The 22,566-nt window shown below is 43.3% G+C and overlaps 1 protein-coding gene across 10 annotated transcripts in view; it reads right to left on the bottom strand.

The window, feature by feature from the left end:
- The window catches only part of DIP2C (disco interacting protein 2 homolog C), a 2,757,794-nt gene that overhangs the window by 1,168,010 nt on the left and 1,567,218 nt on the right, over positions 1-22,566 (bottom strand). The window lies entirely within an intron of this gene.

The following is a 22,566-nucleotide window of genomic DNA, read 5'->3' as shown; positions in this document are numbered from 1 at the left end:
GATGCCCGAATGTATTAATGGGTGAAAGCGCTTAGCAGTGGACTTGTTTTTATGTCAAATAACTTTTACGGATTTCTCTGGATTTTTGGATCATTAAACTTTTGTGCTGTTTCACCATACTGCTCAATCTCCAAGACGGCCTCTGTTGCCCCTCAGCCATACCATGAAAAAAACAGTCTGATATAGCTCTGCTACTTAACAAGCACTTAACACAGCAGCAGCAGACGATCTTTTCATCAGCTTTTGGTATGTCATAAGAAGTTCACTACTGGGTGTCAAAACAAATGCTGCTTAAAGGTTTTCAGTTTTAAATCTTTAAACATTGATTTGTCATTTGAAAGGTGACCACTCCCTCTTCATTTCTTTTAGTTACACTAGAAAATAACTTATAGTAGAAGATATCTCATTTAGAGACCTTCCCAATTAGTTGTAGAATTAAGGACAATAACCAAATGGAGCTTAAAACAGGTATACCCAAGAGGTGGGAAATAAATCTACTTTCTATCACTTCTTTATCTTTCTTTTTCTCCTGTAGTTGTGTCCTTGCATCATATAACTGCTTACACAATCTTAATGTGTTATACTCCAAAATTATCTAACAGTGGGCTGCCATGCTAACAACATATCTGTTTTTATAGCCAAAGCTTATAGTGCCCATAAAATATGCATACATAAGAAAGGAAGAACACTTTCTTGGTCTTCAATGACTTAAAACAGAAAATACAGCACTACTATTTTCTACTCTCTGGGTAACAGTTAGTTGTTTCAATGACTTGTTTCGTTTCTTTTTACAGTGATCTTCTCTTAAGAAGGATTTAAAGTACACCTGAATGTTATCTTAAAAGAGTAGCCAGTTTTCTTCAGATTTAGAAAGTGCAGTCCCAAACCACAGTTTCTTATTGAAGTATGAAGCTAGTTATCTGTATCTAAGAATTATATTACATATACAATTTTCAAGGTAAACTAATTTCTAAGTACAATAAATTTACATCAGTACTAAACATTCACAGACATGAGATGTTGGGGAAAACAGTGTATGCATATCCAACGATAAACTGAAATCCATTACTTTTGCCATTATTTATTTCACTTTCATGACAATGAAATACTAGAAGTGTATTGAGAAGATGGGCACCTTTATGTGAGTGTTTGAATGGACAGTCAGTCCAACACATCAAACACAGTCAAATGATAATCAAAACAGTCTATCTGCAAAAATAAGAAAGAAGGAAAGAAATACAGTACTGTGGACAAAAAGCATGAATTCTGCTGTTTGCAGACGGATGCTCAAGGTTCAGAATTTCATCAAAAGAATGTTGCCTGTGTCGTGCAATGGGGGACAGGCTCAGGAAAGAGTGAAGAGGTGAATACTGTGCTTTTATTACTTCCTCCATTTTCTCAGAATTTGTGCAATCTCAGAGATATTTACATATGCGCTCGCAAGTGTGTGTGTTTGTATGTGTGTATACTATATACAACTCAGTGGTGCAAAATGTTTTCTGTTAATGAGCAGCTGTTTGAATATTAGGCAGCAGTCTCAAATTTGAACGACCTTGGGGATTGCATGAGGTCTGCAATCTCCAAAACAAAAACAAAGTTAGGCAGCACAGGTACAGATGTTGTGTAGTAACTTCTCTCACCCAGCATTATGTTGGTTTGAGGGCCGACTAAGGCCCGAGGGCCATTAGTTTGAGATCCCTGATGTTTTGGATGGATCAGATAGCAGGTCTTAGAATTACACAGAGGAGTTTTTTTGCAAGTGGTCATTCCTTAATTTTCTTCTACACAGTGTGTGCAATTTCATCTTTTTTCACTCCAGTTCAAAATTTTCTTAGTGCTTCCTGTTATTCAGCAACTGCTCTGAAGTTAATCAGTAGATGGATTAGATAGGAGATGGCTTTCTTCTCAGCTGGCATTCCTCAGATATTTTGGGTTCTTGGTTGCAGATTGTGTGTAATTTTAGCTCTTTTCCCTTGGATCTAATCTTATACTGTTTTCTGTTGTTATGAATTATTACTTGTTGGTATAATTACAGGGGCTTAGAAATTGGGTAGGGGAGTGGCTTTTGTAAAACATCATTTCTAATTTTCCAAGGGTGCTTGTGTGTGTTGGTGTGGGCGTGCCTGCATGTGTTGTTCAAAGTCTTTTTTTTTTTTGCATTACTAGTGGTCATACTTCTATATATGTGTGTTTGTGTGTGTGTACATACACACACCCTATATATATCCACATATGGAAGGAGCTACTTTTGTTGAACAGCACTTTTTATCACTATCTGTTTAATCAACTAAACAGATGGCTGACACTTGTCGAGAAAATAACAAAAGTAGCAGATCAACAGATTCTTGGGGTTAGGAAATTTGCCCTTCCCCAAGAATTGTGCATTCTTGGGAGTTAGAATGTATAATTAGCAGAAGGGGTGCATGGTGGCTTGCCCCCTGCAAAAAAAAAAGAAGTTATGTTCTTACCACAATGTTCCATGTGTGTTGTCCATCTCATCTTTATTTTCACTGGTGGGTTAGATCCGATCCATCTCGGCCATTTCTCCAGCTCAAGATCTTCAGCAAAGCTCGTTGGCTATATTCTTTACTATAATGCAACTTCCCCAATTACTTCAGATCTTGTTTGCCCCCAGCAGCCCATAGAAGAGAGCTTGTATAGTATCCCCAATTTAAGATATTTAAGAGAGTAAAAGCTTCTATACATACATATATGTGTGTGTGTGTATCACATAGATATGTTAAAATCTCTGAGGCGAAAGGGCCCAGAGAAGCCCAACTGTTGTACTCAATCTACCAGGAAATTAGGAGGGGGGAAGTGAGAATAAAGGACGAGATGAACAACATACATGGAATATTATGGTAAGAATATAACTTCTTTATGTGATGTTGTCAATCTCACCTTTATTCTCACTGGTGGAACTGCGTCCAAGGCAACTTAACTCTTGGGTTGCTTATGGAAGAATATTCCTCAGAACCATAGAACCAAAGAAGGCTCTACTGCTAGAGGCCAAATCCACTTTATAATGGGTAACAAAGGTATGATGTTTCTCCCAAGTAGCTGCAGCACAGATATTATCCAGTGGTAGTCTAGCCTGAAAGGCTGCAGACATGGCCACAGATGTAGTGGAATGAGCTTTAACCATGGTAGGAAGAGGTTTGCTCTTTGAATTATAAATGTGGGAAATGCACATTGTTAACTGTCTAGATAGGGTAACGTTTGAAACTGGTTGACCTTTTCTCGTCTCAGCATAACAGACAAAAAGCTGGTCTGATTTTCTTATTTCAGAAGTTCTATGCAAATAACGTAATTTTCAATGAACATCTAGCAGATGGAGTGAGTATTATTTTGAAAGTTGGGAAAGAAAACTGGGAGGTCTATAGATTGGTTAATATTACTTTCCAACGTGACCTTGGGCAAAAACGATGGTTTAGTGCATAACAAGACTGTTCTTTATGAAAGACTAGACAGGGTAGGTTTTGCTGACAAGGCTTGCAACTCAGATACTCTTAGTTGAAGTAATAGCCACCAAAAAGAGAGATTTCAAGGACAGGTATTTTAACTCACATGTGGCTGAAGGTTCAAAAGGAGGAAAAATGATATTATATAAGATGAAATTGAGATCCCAAGGAGGTGTTGGATGCTTATATGGTGGTTTTAACATAGTAGTGCCCTTCAAGAATTCTTTGCACAGTCTGTGTGACATGATAGGACGGTCATTCTCTCCTATATGGAAATTAGAAATCGCAGCTAGCAGAACGCTAATCGTGGCTGCTCCTGATCTGCCACTGAAAAGCTCTGATAGAAATTGCAAATCAGTGTGAACTGGTGCTGTACCCTGTCGCCATTGGCCCATAGCACAAATATTTTCCATTTGCTTTTGTAAAGTTTTTGAATAGATGACATGAAACAGCAATAAAATATGCTTGACTGGAAAGAAAAGAGATGGAAACCTGGCAATTAAGAGAATTGGAGCAGACAGGCTGTCAACTTGAGCGAGTCCAAATTGGAATGAACCATCCCCGATGTATGTGTCAGAAGGTCCAGAACTGGCTCCAGAATCCAAGGTTCATCCCAAAAATTATGCTGAAGAAAGGGAAATAGATATGACGAAGCCAGTAAGGGGCAATTAGGATAATTGTTGTCTCCAACAGACTTGCTTTCTGCAGAAATGTTGATATTAGTGGAATTAGGGGAAAGGCACATACAAGTCCCGGAGGCCAATTGTGTACAAGTGCAACCCTGGGCGACACCCCCATGGCAGGGATCAGGGCAAAGTAGTTGTTACATTTGGCATTGTCGGGTAATACAAAAAGGTCGTGGCAAGGCGGGCCGCATTTCTGGAAGATCACTTCTGCAACTTTCTGGTTGAGGGACCACTCATGCAGCCATAAAATGGCCCTGCTCAGTTTGTCCGCAATGACATTGGACTTCCCCGGGATGTACATTGCTATCAAAAAATGGTTGTAGGCTATCTCCCAATGCCAGATCCTGACAGCTTCTCGACAAAGTGGGTATGATCTGGTTCCCCGCTGTTTGTTTACATACCATACCACAGACATGTTGTCCAACTGTATTGCCATCATTCCTAGATGAACAGGGTCCTGAAATGCTTACAATGCTTACAACATGAGAAGCACCGCCCTCATCTCTAAGATATTTATATGCAGATGAGCCTCGTGTTCTTGCCAGATGCCTTGAACTGCCTTCCCTAGAACCCCCCCCCCCAATCTGGGATGCGCCCGTGGTCACTGTGGCTATAGGATGAGGAGGGATGAACTGGTAACCCTGAGTCACTAAGGTTGAGTGAATCCACCATGAAGTTCTTCTTTTGCAGGCATTGGTTATCAGAATCTTGCGGGACACTGGGAGTTCCAAGACTGACCACTGAGCAACCACTGATGGACCCTCATGTGTAGGCGAGCTAGAAGAATCAGTACGATAGCTGCAGCCATTTTCCTTAACACCTGGAGTACTAGTTTTCCAGGAACTTTTGACTTCTTGATCAGAATTCTCACATAGTGATGGAGGTAATCTACTCTGCTCTGTGGAAGTCTTGCTATTTGTGTAGTTGTGTTTAACTCTGCCCCTATGAAAACCAAACTCTGAGATGGCTCTAGCACAGACTTAGCATAGTTGATGGTAATACCTAGGGAGGAACAGAGTTGAAAGGCATAATCCCTTGATTGGAGCAACAGGGCGGTTATAAGCCAGTTGTCCAAATATGGAAACACGTGGTATCATTTGTGCCTCATGTGTGCCGCTACTACTGCCATACATTTGGTGAACACCCTGGGGGCTGTAGTGAGACCAAAGGGCAGATCTTGAAATTGAAAATGACTGGCTCCCACCTGGAAGTGCAAAAATCTCATGGACTGCCTGTCCATTCGACTGTGGTAGTATGCATATTGAAGGTCTATAGAGCACATCTAATTGTCTTTTCCTAGGAATGGAAGTATCAACTGCAGTGTCATCATTCAGAACTTGGACTTCTTTACGAATGTGTTTAGGTTGCGGAGATCCAAAACGGGTCTCCAGTCTCCTTTTTTTTGAAACTAAAAAGAATCTTAAGTTCCGGATCCTCTCTAGTCTGCGGGGGCTTCTTGGATGACTTTTTGACAGCAACTTTTGAATCACTAATGTTGCTTGTTCTTTTCGACTGGGTGGAACATCTGGAACTGATTTGTTTGTGGGGATAGGAAGGGAGAAGGGAATGATATATCCTTTGGATATTATGTCATGCACCCATTTGTCGTTTGTGATATTAAGCCAGGTTTCCTAGTACAGAGACAATCTTCCCCCAATTGCCTCCAGAGGCAAGCAATCAGGCACCCCTTTAGAAGCACTGGAAGGGTCTCCCAAAGAAGGATTCTCTGGAGCCTGGTTCTGCGGATTCCTTCTGCCACGGGGGTGATGTCTTCCATTAGAGTTTCCTCCTCTGCTTCTAGGGAAACTTTCACCTTGTGTGTCCTGGTAAGACTGTTGAGATTTTCTGAACCACATTTTCCCACTACCTTTCTGATACTTGGGAAAGGGTCTGGTAGGAGTGGAAAAATGCACTCCAATGGCAGACAAGGTCTTGCCTTCTTGTTCACACCTACTGAGCGTTTCCTTTACTTTTGGTCTGAAAAAAGATGAACTGTCAAAAGGGGCACTGAAATATTATGACTTGAAGGTTTCTGCGAAATTGCAAAGGCACATCCAGGCCTGCCTCCTAAGAGGGAGATACTTTAGCCTGCTGCCCTACTCGTTCCATCTGTAGCATAAGAAATGAGTTGCATGGATGAGTTCACAACTGAAATTAAAGTGGCGAGCTGAGCACTGATTTTATCTGCCACCACATCAGCTATGGCCCCTTGGCGGGAGTCTAATAATTCTAATCCTGTCTCTCTGTAACCTAGTAAAGTGGGTGAGATAATTCAGAGATGGCAAGGCAAAGGTTGCTGATGAGAAAATGCACTTCCCATACCTACCTATCATCCTAGAGTCTTTATTAGGAGGATGGACAAAGGAACTGGTTTCAGAAAGTTCCTTTTTACTGGCTGCTGCCACAACCATGGCATCAACCACTATGCCCTTTGATAAAAAGCTTTTCTCTTTTACAGCAGTTGTAGTGTCTGGGGTCTCCCAAGCCTTTCACGAGATTAGTTCTATGAGCTTGTCGAAAGGAGGAGTCACCCAAGAAGTTGATTGGCAACATGCAAAGGCCTTCAGGAAATTCAACTCCTCGGCAGAGGGGGGGTGGAGGGCTGTTAATCACCTCTCTGTTTTAAGATTTCTAGGCTGTCTCCAAAAGAGTCATCTTCAGAAGGCAATCATGTGGACCCCTCTGCTTCACTGAGGTCAGTATCTGATGTGATAGACTCTTTCGGGGAGTCAAGATGCTTCCTTTTGCATATTCACGTCTGAGGGGCCTCCGGAGAGGCTCTGGAAGAGTGAGCGATACCCTGAGGGACATCCTGAGGACTACTTTCTCTGCAGACCTGTGGAAAGGGCACATTAGAACAGATAGACAACCAGGTTGAAGAGGGAGGAAGATCAGAAGGAGACTGTCAGACTGAGAAATAGTCAAAGCCCTCCTCATTGCTTCAAAGGCAGAACCTCCCCACTCTGAGGAACTCCCAGGATCTGACAAGTTGTCAGATCTGAAGGAATCTCCGGAGCAGAAGAGAGTAGCTCCGAAGCAGAGATAAGAGCTGAACTCACCCATGCCGAAGACCCCAGGGGCATAGTCAGATCTGATGAGATCCAAAAAGTCTCCGGGTACCCAGCAGGGGCATGTCTGCTCCTAGAGGTCTCCTGCTCTGACGGCATAGAGATGCTCAGGGAAAGTATCGGATCGAAAGAAGGTATGGATCTTGGACCCGACACCGACAAAACCTAGACATAGGAATCTTCCAGCTTTGAAGCAGGGGGATGGATCGGAGGAGGAACTGTGGCAACAGAGGGGGCTTGAGGCTGATCCAATTCCTTTGGGCTCGGATGCACCAGTAGTTTGGCCAAAGCCAGTGTCTTCAAGTGTCTCTCTACAACCCTATCCACGTCATCATCAGATAAACTCCTGGCAGCCCCAGAAGACAAGGTAGGTGACCTTGATCTGACTAGAAGTGGAGGAGGGAGCTGAGAAGAAACCTTTCCAATAGAGGGAGATCGGCTCCTATGTCTCAGCTCTGATAAAAGAGTCGGAGCAATGAAACTCCCTGCTCCAAGGGAGTCTTAGAGCTAGGAGGAGAGGTGTGCTCCATCAGAGCCTTTGGATCAGATAACTTTGGAACCTTCTGATTCAGCTCCGACAAAGGTCTTTTGACAGGTTTGTCAGATTCGGGAGATATAGCCTCAGCAAAAGGCGACTTCAAAGTCCTTTTAGAATAAGCTTATTTTTTCATTCCATTAAGGCCCGCTGATTAAAAGTATGGCAAATGGAACAAGAATCCTGCAAATAAAGAGACCCCAAGCAATACAAACATAGAATATGTGAATCGCTAAGGGGCATCTTTTTCCTACATTTTTTGAAGCCCAAGGGCTTACTATCCTGCTTTTGTGACATGACCATAATACAAAAAGGAGACAAGGAGAGCCATTCACTCGCAGTCTCACACAGCAAGTCTTCAAACTTAAACGGACTAAACAGCCCATACAGAGGCAATAAAATTGTAAATGCACTATTATTTTTTTTTAACAAGAGAAAAAGGGAGGAGGGAGAAAGGAACATCCTCTAATTAAAAGAACACTCCTAAGATGCCATCTAACTAAAATGGATGTCAAAAAAAGATAGAATAGGGTAAAGAAGCAGTTCACAACTAAGCTAACTATCACAGAGAGATAAATAAGAATGTGAAATAGGAAATACTACTATTTATAAAATGTAGAAAAAAGCTTTAGTACTTAGCCCAAAACAATGCTGCTGAAGCTCTTCCCTGTGTGGCAAATGAGATTTGGGGTAATTGGGGGAGCTGGATTATGGGGAAAGAATATAGTCCATGAGCTTTGCTGAAGACCTCGAGTTGCAGAAATGGCCAAGATGGATCAGATCCAACCCACCAACCCACCAGTGAGAATAAAGGTGAGACTGACAACGTCACATACACGGTTTTCTTTTAGTTTTGTTTTAAGATTTTGCATGTGCTAAGACTGGTACTTGGTGCATGCTTAATAGCGTGTCGATGTGTATAATGTCAATCATTTGATGTCATTATTCACGTTGATATTAGTGCCAGTCGATAATGGTAAGTATAGCCATACATATGGATGTTTACCATCCATCAAAAATTTGGGTCTACTTTATTAACTCGAATATTCAAAAAATTAGAATGCATAAAGATAGACATATATGCATCGAACTCTTAAATGTTCGAAAGTTAACAAGGAAAAAAAATACAAAAAAAAAAAAAAAAAAAAAAGATGTAGGCAGGAGGGCAAGCACCTCTCCCCTGCACCCACCACACCCCCCGCTACTTAAATATACCAACTCGGAGATTGCACTACATTGAAGTAAATGGAAATTTCCACCTACAGAGATTTCAGTTTACAGTTTTCAATGGCTTGCACTTTCGATGCATATGGTTCGTTCCATATATATTTGCAGTTTTATGCTTTCCGCGTAAATAAAGTAGACCCAAAAATTCAACTTATCGAATGGCAAGTGATTGAAAACATTTTGACCACCAACAAATAAAAAAACACTGCAAACATGTTTTTGTGCAGGGGAATAAGCCCTCTGCACCCCCACACCTCTTGCTAATAATATATACCATCCCCAAGATCACAACACAGAAGGAAAAGCAAATTACCCGACTCCACTGTTTCAATATCTCACACTGCTTTGTCTCTGTTCAACCAACTGACTCCCGTGTGTGTCTGTGTGTATGTATGTATGTGTGTGTGTGTGTGTGTGTATATATATGTATATATATATATATATATATATATATAGATATATGTGCAGTGGATATAAAAAGTGTACACACCCCTGTTAAAATGCCAGATTTTTGTGATATAAACAAATGAGACCACAATAAATCATTTCAAAACTTTTTCCACCTTTAATGTGACCTATAACCTGTACAATTCAGTTGTAAAACAAACAAATCTGTTAGGGAAAAAATATAAAAAATAAAAAATGTACAATAAGCTGGTTGCATAAGTGTGCACACCCTTAAACTAATACTTTCTTGAAGCACTTTTTGATTTAATTACAACATGCAGTCTTCTTGGGTACATACCTGCCATCAGTTAGAGGGACTCTGATTATCCCCAAATAAAGTTCAGCTGTCCTAGTAGGATTTTCCTGACATTTACTCAATTGCCTGCTACAGCAAAAGCCTTGGTTCACAGAGAGCTTACAAAGCATGAAAGGGACCTCACTGTTGAAAGGTATCAGTCAGGAGAAGGGTGCAAAACAATTTCTACAGCATTGGATATACTACAGAACACAGTGAAGACAGTCATTAAAAAATGGAGAAAATATGAGACAACAGTGATGTTCAAGGAACTGGATGTCCATCCAAAATTGATGAAAAGACAAGACGAAAACTGGTCAGGGAGGCTGCCAAGAGACCTATAGCAACACTGAAGGAGCTGCAGGAATTTCTGGCAAGTACTGGTTGTGTACTACATGTGACAACAATGTCCTATATTCTCTGTATGCCTGGACTATGGGGTAGGAATGGAAGATGGAAGCCTTTTCTTAAACAGAAAAATATCCATGTCTGGCTAAATTTGCAAAACAATACATGTCTCCCAAAAGCATGTGGGAAAATGTGTTATGGTCCGATGAGACCAAGGTTGAACTTTTTGGCCACAATTCCAAAAGGTACGTTTGGCGCAAAAACAACACTTCACATCACAAAAAGAACACCATCTGCAATGTGAAGCATGTTATGGCAGTATCATGCTTTGAGGTTGCTTTTCTTCAGCTGGAACTGGGGCTTTAGTCAAGGTGGAGGAAATTATGAACAGTTCCAAATACCAGTCACTTTTGGCCCAAAACCTTCAGGCATCTGCTAGAAAGCTGAAGATGAAGAGGAATTTCACCTTTCAACATGACAATGACCTCAAGCATACATCCAAATCAACAAAAGAATGGCTTCACCAGAAGAAAATGAAAGTTTTGGAATGGCCCAGCCACAGCCCAGACCTACATCCAACAGAAAATCTGTGGGGTGGCCTAAAGATGGCTGTGCACAAGAGATGCCCTCACAATCTGACAGATTTGGAGCGCTTTTGCAAGGAAGAGTGGGCAAATATTGCCAAGTCAAAATGTGCCATGCTGATAGACTCCTACCTAAGAAGACTGAATACTGTAATTAAATCAAAAGGTACTTCAACAAAGTATTAGTTTAAGGGTCTGCACACTTATGCAACCAGCTTATTGTATGTTTTTTTATTTTTTATATTTTGTCCCCTAACAGATTTGTTTGTTTTTCAATTGAATTGTACAGGTTATAGGTCACATTAGAGATGGGAAACGTTTTGAAATGATTTATTGTGGTCTCGTGTTTTTTTAGATCACAAAAACTTGGCATTTTAACAGGGGTGTGTACACTTTATATATATCCACTGTGTGTGTGTGTGTGTGTGTGTGTGTGTGTGTGTGTGTGTGTGTGTGTGTGTGTGTGTGTGTGTGTATATATATATATATATATATATATATATATCTATATATATATATATATATATATATATATATATTATCATGCATTCGACCGAAAAAATAACATCTAACCTTTAAACATCAAGAGAGAGGAATGTTAAAAATGTTTGTACGATAAAGTGCATTCCATAATATCAACATTCCCCTCATGCAGACACGGCAGTTAGCTTACCTCTACTATTTTGCAGGGGGGCTCCCTGCACCCCTCCCCCCATTTAAATATACCAACTCCGAGATTGCACTACAGTGAGGAAATGGACTATTTCCCTGTTCCTGACTGAAGCGCGACCTCCCTCCACAGTTTCTGTACATCACTTCTCCAACTAACCTCTTAACTCTCAACTAACCTCGTTCGACTGCTTGTCATTGTCCTGCAGTTCTTCGGGTAAGTGATATCAAGCCTATATATATATATATATATATATATATATATATATATATATATATATATATATATATATATATATACACACACACACACACACACACACACATATAAAAGAGGTAGACACACACACACAGGCTTTAATTGCACATTAACCATACATATCTCAATAAAAGGTCTGTACATAAAATAGGAAGTTATCTAATGCTTGTGTGTTAACTACTACACATACGAGTGAAATAGGACACATCTGAACCGTTAAGCAAATGTTTATAAAAAGAAGTCATGTACTCACCATAACGTTCCATCTGAGTAGTTCTACTTCATTTGTCTTCAACCTGTGGAATACCGGATCTGAGCCGGCAACTTTACTAGCATCTGCTCCGAGCTCCAAGCTCCTCCCCTTACCCATAATACGCCTCCACTACCTTCCAATCCCCAGATCGAGTTTGCTGAACCTTATACTGATAACCAGGCCTGAAAAAATACTTTTGACCTATAACTGCAGCCCATAGGCTGTTCATATGCCAAGGTCCGGGGAAAGGAAGGAGGGATGATTGAAGACAAATGAATTAGAACTACTCAGATGGAATGTTATGGTGAGTACATAACTTCTTTATCTGAAGTAGTTTACTTCATTTGGCCTTCAACCTGTGGGGCAGAGTCCCCAGCTACTAAACTCCTGGGAGGCCCTCATGGAAGGATATTCAGGAGCACCACGGAACCAAAGGATGTTCTCCTTCTGGAAGTCAGATCCAATTTGTAATGAGAAATAAATGTATGAGATGAGGACCAAGTAGCTGCAGAACAAATATCAGCCAAAGAAACTCTAGACCAAAAAGTCGCAGACATAGCCATCGATCTAGTGGAATGAGCTCTCACCTGACCCAGAGGAGACATGCCCCTGTCCTTGTAGACCTGAAGGATGTATAAAGAAATCCATCTAGCAATAGTGACCTTGGAGATTGGTTTCCCCAAAAAAGGTTTATAGAAGGATACAAGCAATTGTTCACATTTACAGAAATTTTTTGTCCTGTGTAAATAGAATTGTAACCTTCTATGAACATCCAGCAGGTAGAGTTTGTATTCCATCTTGTTAGTAAAATTAGGAAAGAACACAGGCAAATTGATGGTTTCATTGATATTGACTGGTGATGCCACCTTAGGAAGAAAGGATGGATTGGTCCGAAGGGAAACCCTACCTTTGTGAAAAATCATGTAAGGAACTTTGATGGATAAGGCCTGCAGTTCTGAAACCCTTTTGGCAGAGGTAATAGCCACCAGAAAAGCTGTTTTCCAAGACAAATATTTCAGATCTGCTGTTGCAGCAGGTTCAAAAGGCGGAGCGACCAAAGCTTGAAGAACCATAGTAAGGTCCCATGGGGGAACAGGATCCTTGACCGGGGGCATAACAAAAAGGTGCCTTTAATAAAGGCTTTACACAGTCTGGGAGGAGGCTAGAGAGGCAAAATTCTCACCCACATGAAAATGAGAAATGCCAGATAACTGAACCTTGACAGTAGAAGAACTAGCTCCATGCTGAAAAATATTAGCTAGAAAATCAAGAATGGTGGAAATAGGAGCCATTAAGGGGTCTAAACTCTTTTGAGAAGCCCAAAGGGAAAAACATTTCCACTTGCTGCTATAAACCTTCCTAGTCGAAGACTTATGAGCAGCTACCAAAATAGACCGAACTGAGGAGGATAATCCAGGAGTCCTAGCAATCACGGGAACTGGAGCAGCCAAGCTGTGAGCTTCAAACTGTCCAGATTCAGATGAGGAACCCCCGAAGGGTGTGAAATCAGATCCTGAATGGGATCCAAGATCGAGCCAGAAGGTGAGACCAAAGGAAGGGAAACCATACCTGACAAGGCCAAAACAGGGCAATAGGGATCACTTTGCTCCACAGTCAACGAGCTTTCTGTAGAAACCTCAGAATAAGAGGTACTGGAGGGTAAGCATACAGAAGACCTGCAGGCCAAGCATGTACTAGAGCAACTCTGGGGGACTCCCCCGGCAGGGGGTTCAGAGCAAATAACTCGCTGCACTTCGCGTTGGAGGGAGATGCGAATAGATCCCAGCAAGGTTGACCCCACTCACGGAAGATCTGTTCCGCAAGTGACAGATTCAGAGAAAACTCTTAAGGCATCAGAATAGTCATCTTAGCCTGCCCGCTAGGATGGTGGACTGTACCAGAATGTGTGTTTCAATGAGAAAGTGACCAGTGGAGATCGCCTATTCCCACACTCTCATAGCCTCGCGACAAAGGGGGTAAGATCTGGTCCCTCCCTGTTTGTTGATATACCAGACCACTGACATGTTGTCTGACTGAATTGCAATCATTCCCAGAGGAAAAAAGGCATGAAGGGCCTGCAACACTAGAAGGACGACCCTCATCTCTAGGACATTTATATGCAAGCTGGTCTCTACAGGGGACCACAGGCCTTGGACTGTCCTGCCTGAACAACACCCCCCCCCCCGAGTTGGGAAGCGTCCGTGGTCACTATGACATGGGCCAGGGCTGGAACAAAAGGTCGTCTCTCCAAAATGTCCGGAGAGCACATCCACCATATGAGGGACGACTGACAGACTCGACTGAGTTAAATTGGATATGCCAATGGAAGTTCCAACAGGGACCATTGTACAGCTAGAGTCCACCATAGAATTTTCATGTGTAACCGGGGACATGGGAGAAGCGTTATGGTCGCCGCCATTGAACCTAAAGCCCTCAACACAGATTCTGCTGTAGGGAGATGAGAATGGTAGATCAGGGAGACATGCATCCTCAGGTTTTGTACTCCGAGGTCAGGAAGATTTTGCACTGTAAAGTATCTATCCTTGCACCAATGTAGTCTCTATCACTTGTACAGGATCTAGGAGTGATTTGGATGCATTGATTGTAATCCCCAAATGCAGGGCAAGGATCAAGAAATAATCCCTGGTTTGGGAGAGTAGACGCCTGGTGGGAGCAGTGAGGAGCCAATCGGCCAGGTATAGATAGACCTGAATCCCCTGGAGCCTCAGGTGAGCCGCTACCACCACCACCACTTTGGTGAACACCCTGGGGGCTGCAGTGAGACCAAAGGGTAGGGCTCGAAATTGGTAATGATTGACTCCTAGCCAGAAGTGGAGGAACCTCCTGGAGCTTCTGTGCATTTTTATGTGATAGTAAGCATCCTGGAGGTCTAACGGGCACATCCAGCCACTCTCTTGCACGTACGGCATGATGGACTGTAGTGTGACCATCCGGAACTTCTCTTTGGCAACTGACAGGTTTAGGGTAGAAAGGTCCAGAATGGGCCTTAAGTCCCCCATTTTCTTTGGCACCAAAAAGAACCTGGAGTAGAAGCCTGATCTGGATTGATCTGGGGGGGGGGGGGGGGATGGTTTAGATGGCTCGTTTTTCTAGCAGCTTGGAAATTTCCTGTGCTGCTGCCTCCCTTTGTGTGGGTGGTACATCTGGAAGGTGTTTGGGATATCTGGGGGGACCCACAAAGGGGATAGAGTATCCACTGGATATGATCTGAAGCACCCAGTGGTCTGATGTTATGGACTCCCATACCACTAGGTGCAAGGACAATCATCTCCAGACTGCCTCCAGAGTACAGCAGTCAGGCCACCCCTCAGGGTTGCTGCCAGCGTCTGTCCGAGAAAGGTTCTTGAGATCCAAAATTCCTCGGACCCCCCCCCTTGCCTCTGGGCCGGTGTCCATTCTGTCCCCCTATGCCTCTGGGGGAAGAAGAGTCCTGAGTGTCGTGGGAATACTGTGACTTCTGGAACCACATTTTCGTTTTCCCTCTCTGGTTCCAGGAAAAGGACCTTTGAGGGTTTGAGAAGCAGATCCCGATGGCAGAGTGTCTCCCCATCCTTCTCGCTCTGAACTAATGTCTCTTTGCTCACCAAAAAGAGTAGAGCAAAGGATACCTTGAAAGGTTCCAAAAAGTGACATTATCTGAGCCAGGCATTGTGCCTCATGGACACGCCGAACCCAGCTGCCCTAGCCGCTCATTCAGTAATATGTGACAGGAGTCGCATGGATGTGTTGGAGACCGCTTTCAAAGTGGCCATCCTCACGGAGAAAGAGACCCTGTCCTCCTGCAACATGGACTTAGGGGGAGATTCCTCCAGCTCCTTTACCAGGTCGCTTTGAAGTCTGGTGACATGGGCCAGGTAGTTCAGTGCCCTAATAGAAAAGGTAGCTGAAGCGTACACCCACTTCCCTAGGCAGCCCATCATCCACAGCTCTCGGTCAGGAGGATGAACTGAGGAACTCTCTGGGCAAGTTCCTTCTTTGTGGCTGCTACCACCATAGTGTGTATGGGGTAAGCCCTTGTTCCATGCTGGCCTATCCAAGGGAGGACTCAAAATCTTCTCAGGCCTTTTGGGAATTGGTTCCATGATGTCCGGCTCCTTCCATGCCCGCAAGGTGACCAGATCCACCAAAGGATCCACGGGAGGTGACACCCAGGAAGTAGATGGGCCTGTGCCAAAAGCCTCCAGGTACACGGACTCATCAGAAGGAGGTTTGGGGGCAGACCAACCTCCCCATTGGCAAAGGATTTCCATGATATCTCCAAAGGAGACATCCTCTGCAGGTGACCTAGGGGAACCTTCTCCATCATCCAAGTCCGTATCCTAGGTGAGAGACTCGTGCGAGTCCAAGTGCCTTCTCTCGCATATATGCTTTCAAGGCACCTCTCGGTTAGGGACTCACAAGCCACTTGTTCCTCAGGGGGAACCATCTGGAGCTCCTCGAGCATGGGCTGTCCCTCTGGTAAAATGATGGGGATTGTAGAAAGAGCCAAGGGGACAGTCAGGGGTCTCGATCCAGCAGAGAAAACCCTTTCTACCATGTCAAATGCCGAGGGAGAGCAAACCTCCTGAAAAACCAAAACAGAGGCCAGTTTCCCCAGGTCTGACTAGAGAATCGGAGCTGGGCCCTTACTGGATGGAGCTCCAAGGGAGGGAACTTGGCCTGACAAAGGCAGAGCTGATGAAAAAAGTTCCACTCCCTCGGATCCGAATCCCAAGCTCCGGCTCTGAGAGCGGCTCAGACCCTAGCTGGTCACATCCAACACGCTCCAGGCAGCTGTCACGTCGAGGAAGCAGGTACCATCAGCGCTGACCCCCTGACTAAAGCCATCCTCGGATCAGAATACTCCGAACCCGATGGACGGATTGGAGAAGGAGTTATCGGTTGGAAAAAAGGAAGCGATCTCCCCCCTCCTGAGGGAGAGGGGGTTGGCAAGACCCCCATCTGGATCTGAGTAGGAATGAACCTCCTCATCATTTTATCCATGTCGACTTTGGATAAAGACTGGGTGGACCTCAACGAGGCCACGTACCCTGACCTTGTGGGTTGGGGCACCAAGGTCCTAGAAGCTGAGTGTCTCTCCTCTGGCTCTGGGGAAAACCTTGCAGATCGGAGCCAAGGGAAGTCATGGATCCTAACAGTCTTGACCAGTGAAAGATGGTCCAGAGACCTTTTACATTTTTCCCTTGACTTCAACTCTCTCTCCTTCTCTCTGCCCCTTTTCCACTCCGCTTCTGCAGGCTTTTGCACAGGGGGTTGAGTCCCAGCCTGGGAGGGAGGAGAAGCCAGGGGAAGAAAAGCAGGAGAGGCAGCCACAGCAGCCGCTGTGACCAAAGCTGAAGACGAGGCAACCATCTCAGAAGGGGGAAGAAGTCCTTTCTGGGCCAACTTGACCTTCCTATCTTTGATGGCGCGTGGGTTATACCCCATGCAAATAGTGCAGTCTGTGCTAAGATGGGCAGTGCTCAAGCACATAACACAAAGAGTGTGGCCATCCGCAGAGGATAACTTATGGCCACACTCAGTGCATCTTTAAAATATTGGCTTATCAGCCATGGCATCAGTGGGAAGAATAACTGAAAAAAAATTATTTCTTTCTCACTGAAAGCACCTACTCACCACACTCACACACAGAACACACTGAGGGGGGTAGGGGAAGCAAAAAACACACACAGCTACTCTGACTAAGCTAACAACTAGAAAACTCGATGCACCAAGTGAGGGGAGGAGAAAGGGGAACCTACACTATCACTATCTAAAGTTTAGAGGAAAAAAAGAGATTTTCTAAAAGTTTTACACCCACTTACAACCTGGAGCTCTGGAGATCACGATGCTTCAGCTAGCCGCAGCAAACGAGATCTGGGGGTTGGAAGGTAGTGGAAGTGTATTATGGGTAAGGGGAAGAGCTTGGAGCTCGGAGCAGATGCTAGTAAAGTTGCCGGCTCTCATCCGATACGGATCCAGCATACCACAGGTTGGCCAGACCAAATGAAGTAAACTACTTCAGATCTACTGTTTTTTGTGCAAAGGAACATGACACTCCTCTTTTCTCATATGTAGGGTTTCACTCCAGACACTTTCCCTATTTAAATATAGTGAACTCAAGCCTGTGTTAAGTCAAAAACGGGGGCCATGTTTTTTTGTCAGACTGCCTAAAATGACATTTTCTTCCATTCACAATGACTGTGCATTCTAGTAGGCATGTTGTATAAAACACAGATCCCTAATATAACTGTCATTGTTAAGGATCCATCAAACAGAAGTGGATGGAGAAGAAAGATGCTTGGGGAGAAGGACATGACACTGGACATATCTCCATTAAAGAACCAGGGATATCCCTCATGCATTAAGATTTAAAGAACACGATTCAGTCCTTCTGAAATTACTAGCCTGGATTTCCCCTTCGACTCCTTATTGGCAGTCTGACTGATCAGACGAGACATGCCTGTAAAGTGAGACAAAGGAACAGGCCCAGAGGTCGTGGGCTACTCAACTGCTGACCTAGAGAAGAAAGTCAAAGTAGAGTCTTCTTCAGCTTCTTTTTTTCAGCTTTGATGGGACATCCAAGGTAGAAGCTTTGGAAAACATGGTAGCTCACACAAGAGCCTTAAGCCACTTGTTCTCTAATTAAATAAGAGGAGGACAGAGAGAACTTCTTAGGGTTTTTATGACAAAAGTCTGACAAATGGTACAGTCTCTAATTTTATGTTCTGGTTCTAAGCAAAAAACCCATTGTAAATGTCTGTGATTGTAAGGAATGTGTCTCTATTAGTTTTTTGCTCATACAGGCAAACCGAAATGCTTCCAATGACTCTACAGATTAAATTTTGACTCCCAGACTGGAGGCAAAATATTTTGAGGATTATGACACCTATACATCCCATATGTACCAGCACACAGTCCTCCTGCCTAGGTCTAAGGCTGGACATACAGCACATGAGGGAAAGGGTGTCCAAGCTTTGGCATACTGGACGGACGTATGGTAAGCTTGGCAGAATACATCCCATTTGTTAGCATTACTGCAATGTGATTTAATCAAAAAACATCTTTTTTTTTTTTTTTTTTTTTTACTTATCAGGGTACAGTAAAATGAGACTTTCTTTTAGATGACAGCAACTTTAAAATGTCTGCCAAATGCAACGAAGGTGGGGTACCTATATAGGTGGGAGCAAGCAGTAACAGTGCTGAACTTTCAGACCTCTAACTGTCAGCTATGGAAAACACCCATTACCTCATAGAGAAGGAAGTTTTTCAAATGTAGCAGATAAACTATCTGAAAGCACATCCTTTTGAGACACCAAAGGGAGGTCCAAAAATAATGATACTTGTTTTACCCTCCTAAAATTTTGCAAACAGGTTAACAGATCAATAGAAGTGGCGAGCATTTGTACATAAAGTTATCCTTTTCATAGTACAAAGCACATCTCAAATGCAATTCCCCTCTGCCTTGTTGAAAGAAAAATCCTGGAAGAAATGCATGCTAGCTCAATGTAAAAAAAAGGGTGAAGTTCAGGGATGCCCATCTTCTGGAAGATCCTCCTCTGAATCAAAGAATCAAAGATATACTTTAAGGAGAGGACTTGAATCAGTAATTAGCAAGGATGCAATAATATCCGATTCCCTAGAATATGAACTGCTACTAGAAAGATGCATTAGCTGATGTACTACTGTCACAGCCGTATCATTTCCTGGTAGAGACATTAGGTGCATGTACTTCCTGCTTATTTAAATATTACACCATGTCTGTGTCTGACCTTTCAAGAACAGCACTTGGTCTCAGTTCTCTCTCCAGTGTTTGCAAAGCAAGAAAACCTACCCTGAGCTTTAAGATAATGTGAAATTCTATCAGATGTTCTGCTTCACCATATCTGAGAACGACTTAAGGTGGGCCCTACACCCTATCAAAGAGGTGTCCAATACCATGACGTGCAATGGAAATAACAATGAAAATGGAAACCCAACTAGATGTTAGTGGGAAAAGTGTACAAAACTATGAAGTAGCAGGAAGGATTTGGAACTGTTAAGCAGTATTCATGAAGGAATTATGACTCTCTAATAATTGATAAGGCAACCTTACATAGGAGCAACTTCATATAGAGCTGTGCTACAGCTAAGATATTCACCATCTCCAGACTTATTAGGGGTGGCAAAGTATAAGCATCCAAAGTAAATATCTTGTGGGCCTGCTCCATGGGAATAAATGGCAAGTACAGGATACAGACCATTTCCAACTTGAAAACAATCCTCTTTACAAGCATTACGGATGAGTTCTGATTGTCAAACTTCAAGGATTCCAACAATAGCAAGGTCAAAGTCAATGCTTTTAACAGTCGCTCAAAGGGACCGTTAATAGCCAGTCATCTCAGTGTTAGAACAGCAAGAGACCCTCCAGGTACAGGGCTTCAACTACCACCACCACTAGCACTCTCCCAGTACAGGGCCTCCAGTACTACCATCCTCCCAGTACAGGGCCTCCAGTACTAACACCACTACCACCCTCCCAGTGCAGGGCCTGCACTATCACCACCACTACCCCCCCCCCCCAGTACAGGGCCTCCCACCATCACTACCACCCTCGCAGTACAGGGCCTCCACCACCACCATCACTACCACCCTCCCAATATAGGGCCTCCACCATCACTACCACTACCACCCTCCCAATACAGGGCTTCCACCATCACCACTACTAAATTTCCAGTACAGGGCCTCCACCACTACTACTACTACCCTCTCAGTACAGGGCCTCCTCCTCCACCACCACCACTCTCCCAGTACAGGGCCTCCACCACTAACACCAATCTCCCAGTAGAGCGCCTCCAACACCACCACTACTACCCTCCCAGAACAGGGCCTCCATGACTATTACTACCCTCTCAGTACAGGCCTTCCACCACCACTACTACCCTCCCAGTACAGGGCCTCCACCACTACTACCACCCTCCCAGTACATGGCCTCCACCACTACTACTACCCTCCCAGTACAGGGCCTCCACCACTACTACTACCCTCCCAGTACAGGGCTTCCACCACTACTACCACCCTTCCCAGTACATGGCCTCCACCACTACTACTACCCTCCCAGTACATGGCTTCCACCACCACCAAAACTTTGGGATTGACTGTAGGAAAAGAAGAGCAGACTTCTAGTGTCCGAGTTAAACCTCACAGCCTGCACAAAGTGAGTTGGGGGTTCAAGTTTACATGAGACAACCAACCAGCTATGTGCTCAAACTCAAGAGGTACAGCATTAAATTTGCTCGATTTACTTCTTAACGGTTGTCACTCGGGGGGGGGGGGGTAGGGGGGAGTCATCTCCTACCCTCTTGTAATTATCAGCCAACTGGTTTAAGTTCGACTCTCTTCACTACAAGGAGGGCAGCTCACATCCTGCAAAAGTCTGTCATACACCATAATGTTAAAGTTGTTGGAAGACAAATGCCCAGCATTCTGATTCCTTAACTTGTCATTTTCACTGACTCTAGTCTCAGAGTACCAGTGAAACCCTCCTATTGAGAGCTGCAATAGATGCTCTCCTTAGCTGCTATCATGGTGGCACTAATAAAGGTCTCTAACCTCTCCCTCCATCAATATCTGGTTGGAAGCTCTGGCACTCTAAACAATGCCATATGTTGTGCTCCATTCCTAAGCGGAGAGTTGGCAGCTGTCTGGGGTCCTGGTTGGTGATGTTATGACCACAAGCACACACTTAAGGTCCTGATTGCTTTTTCAACATCAGTTACAAAACACTTGTATTAAGCCCATCAGGTTATTCTCTAAAGTGCAAGTCTATAAAGACAAAACTCATGAGCAGAGGGCCAGAAACGCACCATAACTTGGTGCAATGATGTGGCATAATATACATCCTGTGTTTAAGAAACAGATACATCTGAAAAAAACTGTGTTGAGCTGACTTTTAGGATCAATACTCCAGCTATCACAACACAGCAGAATGCCCGTCAAGGTAAAATTTCATCAAATATCAAAACACACACACACATTTTATTTAAATGTAAAAATCAAAATAAAGAATTACTAACTTAACACAGTCTGATGAAGTACTCTTCATGGGAAAGAAATAAGAGATGAAAAGTTCTACAACTAAGAGAACCTTGGATGGCATGAAGTAATTCTAAACTTTACAAAGGCATATGCCAGCAAATGTCAGAGGTGCATCTTTGAAAGATGCACTTCACTTAATACTAACCTCAATGGCGATATATATATATATATATATATATAAACAGACTGACAACTGGCAGACAAGAAGGTCATGTGTTACACTTCTGCAACGGACTTTATCAAAGAAAGGTAGCACTTGTACATGGTACAAAAACAACTGACTCGAGAGCGGGGAAGTACAGCAACAGAACTAATGTATTATTATACTGCAGAAAGAGTCTTCCTGACACAAAAAATCAGGTTCGACTAGGTTTATTTTGTTCTTTCAAATTATAAATACTGAACTTGTACTTCAACTTCTTACAAGATAATCCCTAATGATTTAACAAGCTTCATTCTGTAAAACAGTTGGTATAACAATCACTGACCAGAGGTAACACTTCTCTATAAAATGGAACACATGCTATCAAAAATAAAAAGCGAATGCCACTAAAGTTAAATTATTTTTGTTGGTGGGCTGCACTACCCAGATCTCTCAATATACTAACTCAAAAGCTCAAACAACCTTAAAGTTAAGGTAAGAGTTTGCCTTCTTTA

This window comes from Protopterus annectens, chromosome 3.part0 (genome assembly GCF_019279795.1).
Source record: "Protopterus annectens isolate FY-2018-M chromosome 3.part0, PAN1.0, whole genome shotgun sequence".
Classification (NCBI taxonomy): Eukaryota; Metazoa; Chordata; order Ceratodontiformes; family Protopteridae; genus Protopterus; species Protopterus annectens.
Note: the sequence above shows the minus strand (reverse complement) of the source record. Positions and strands in the feature narration are given on the sequence as shown.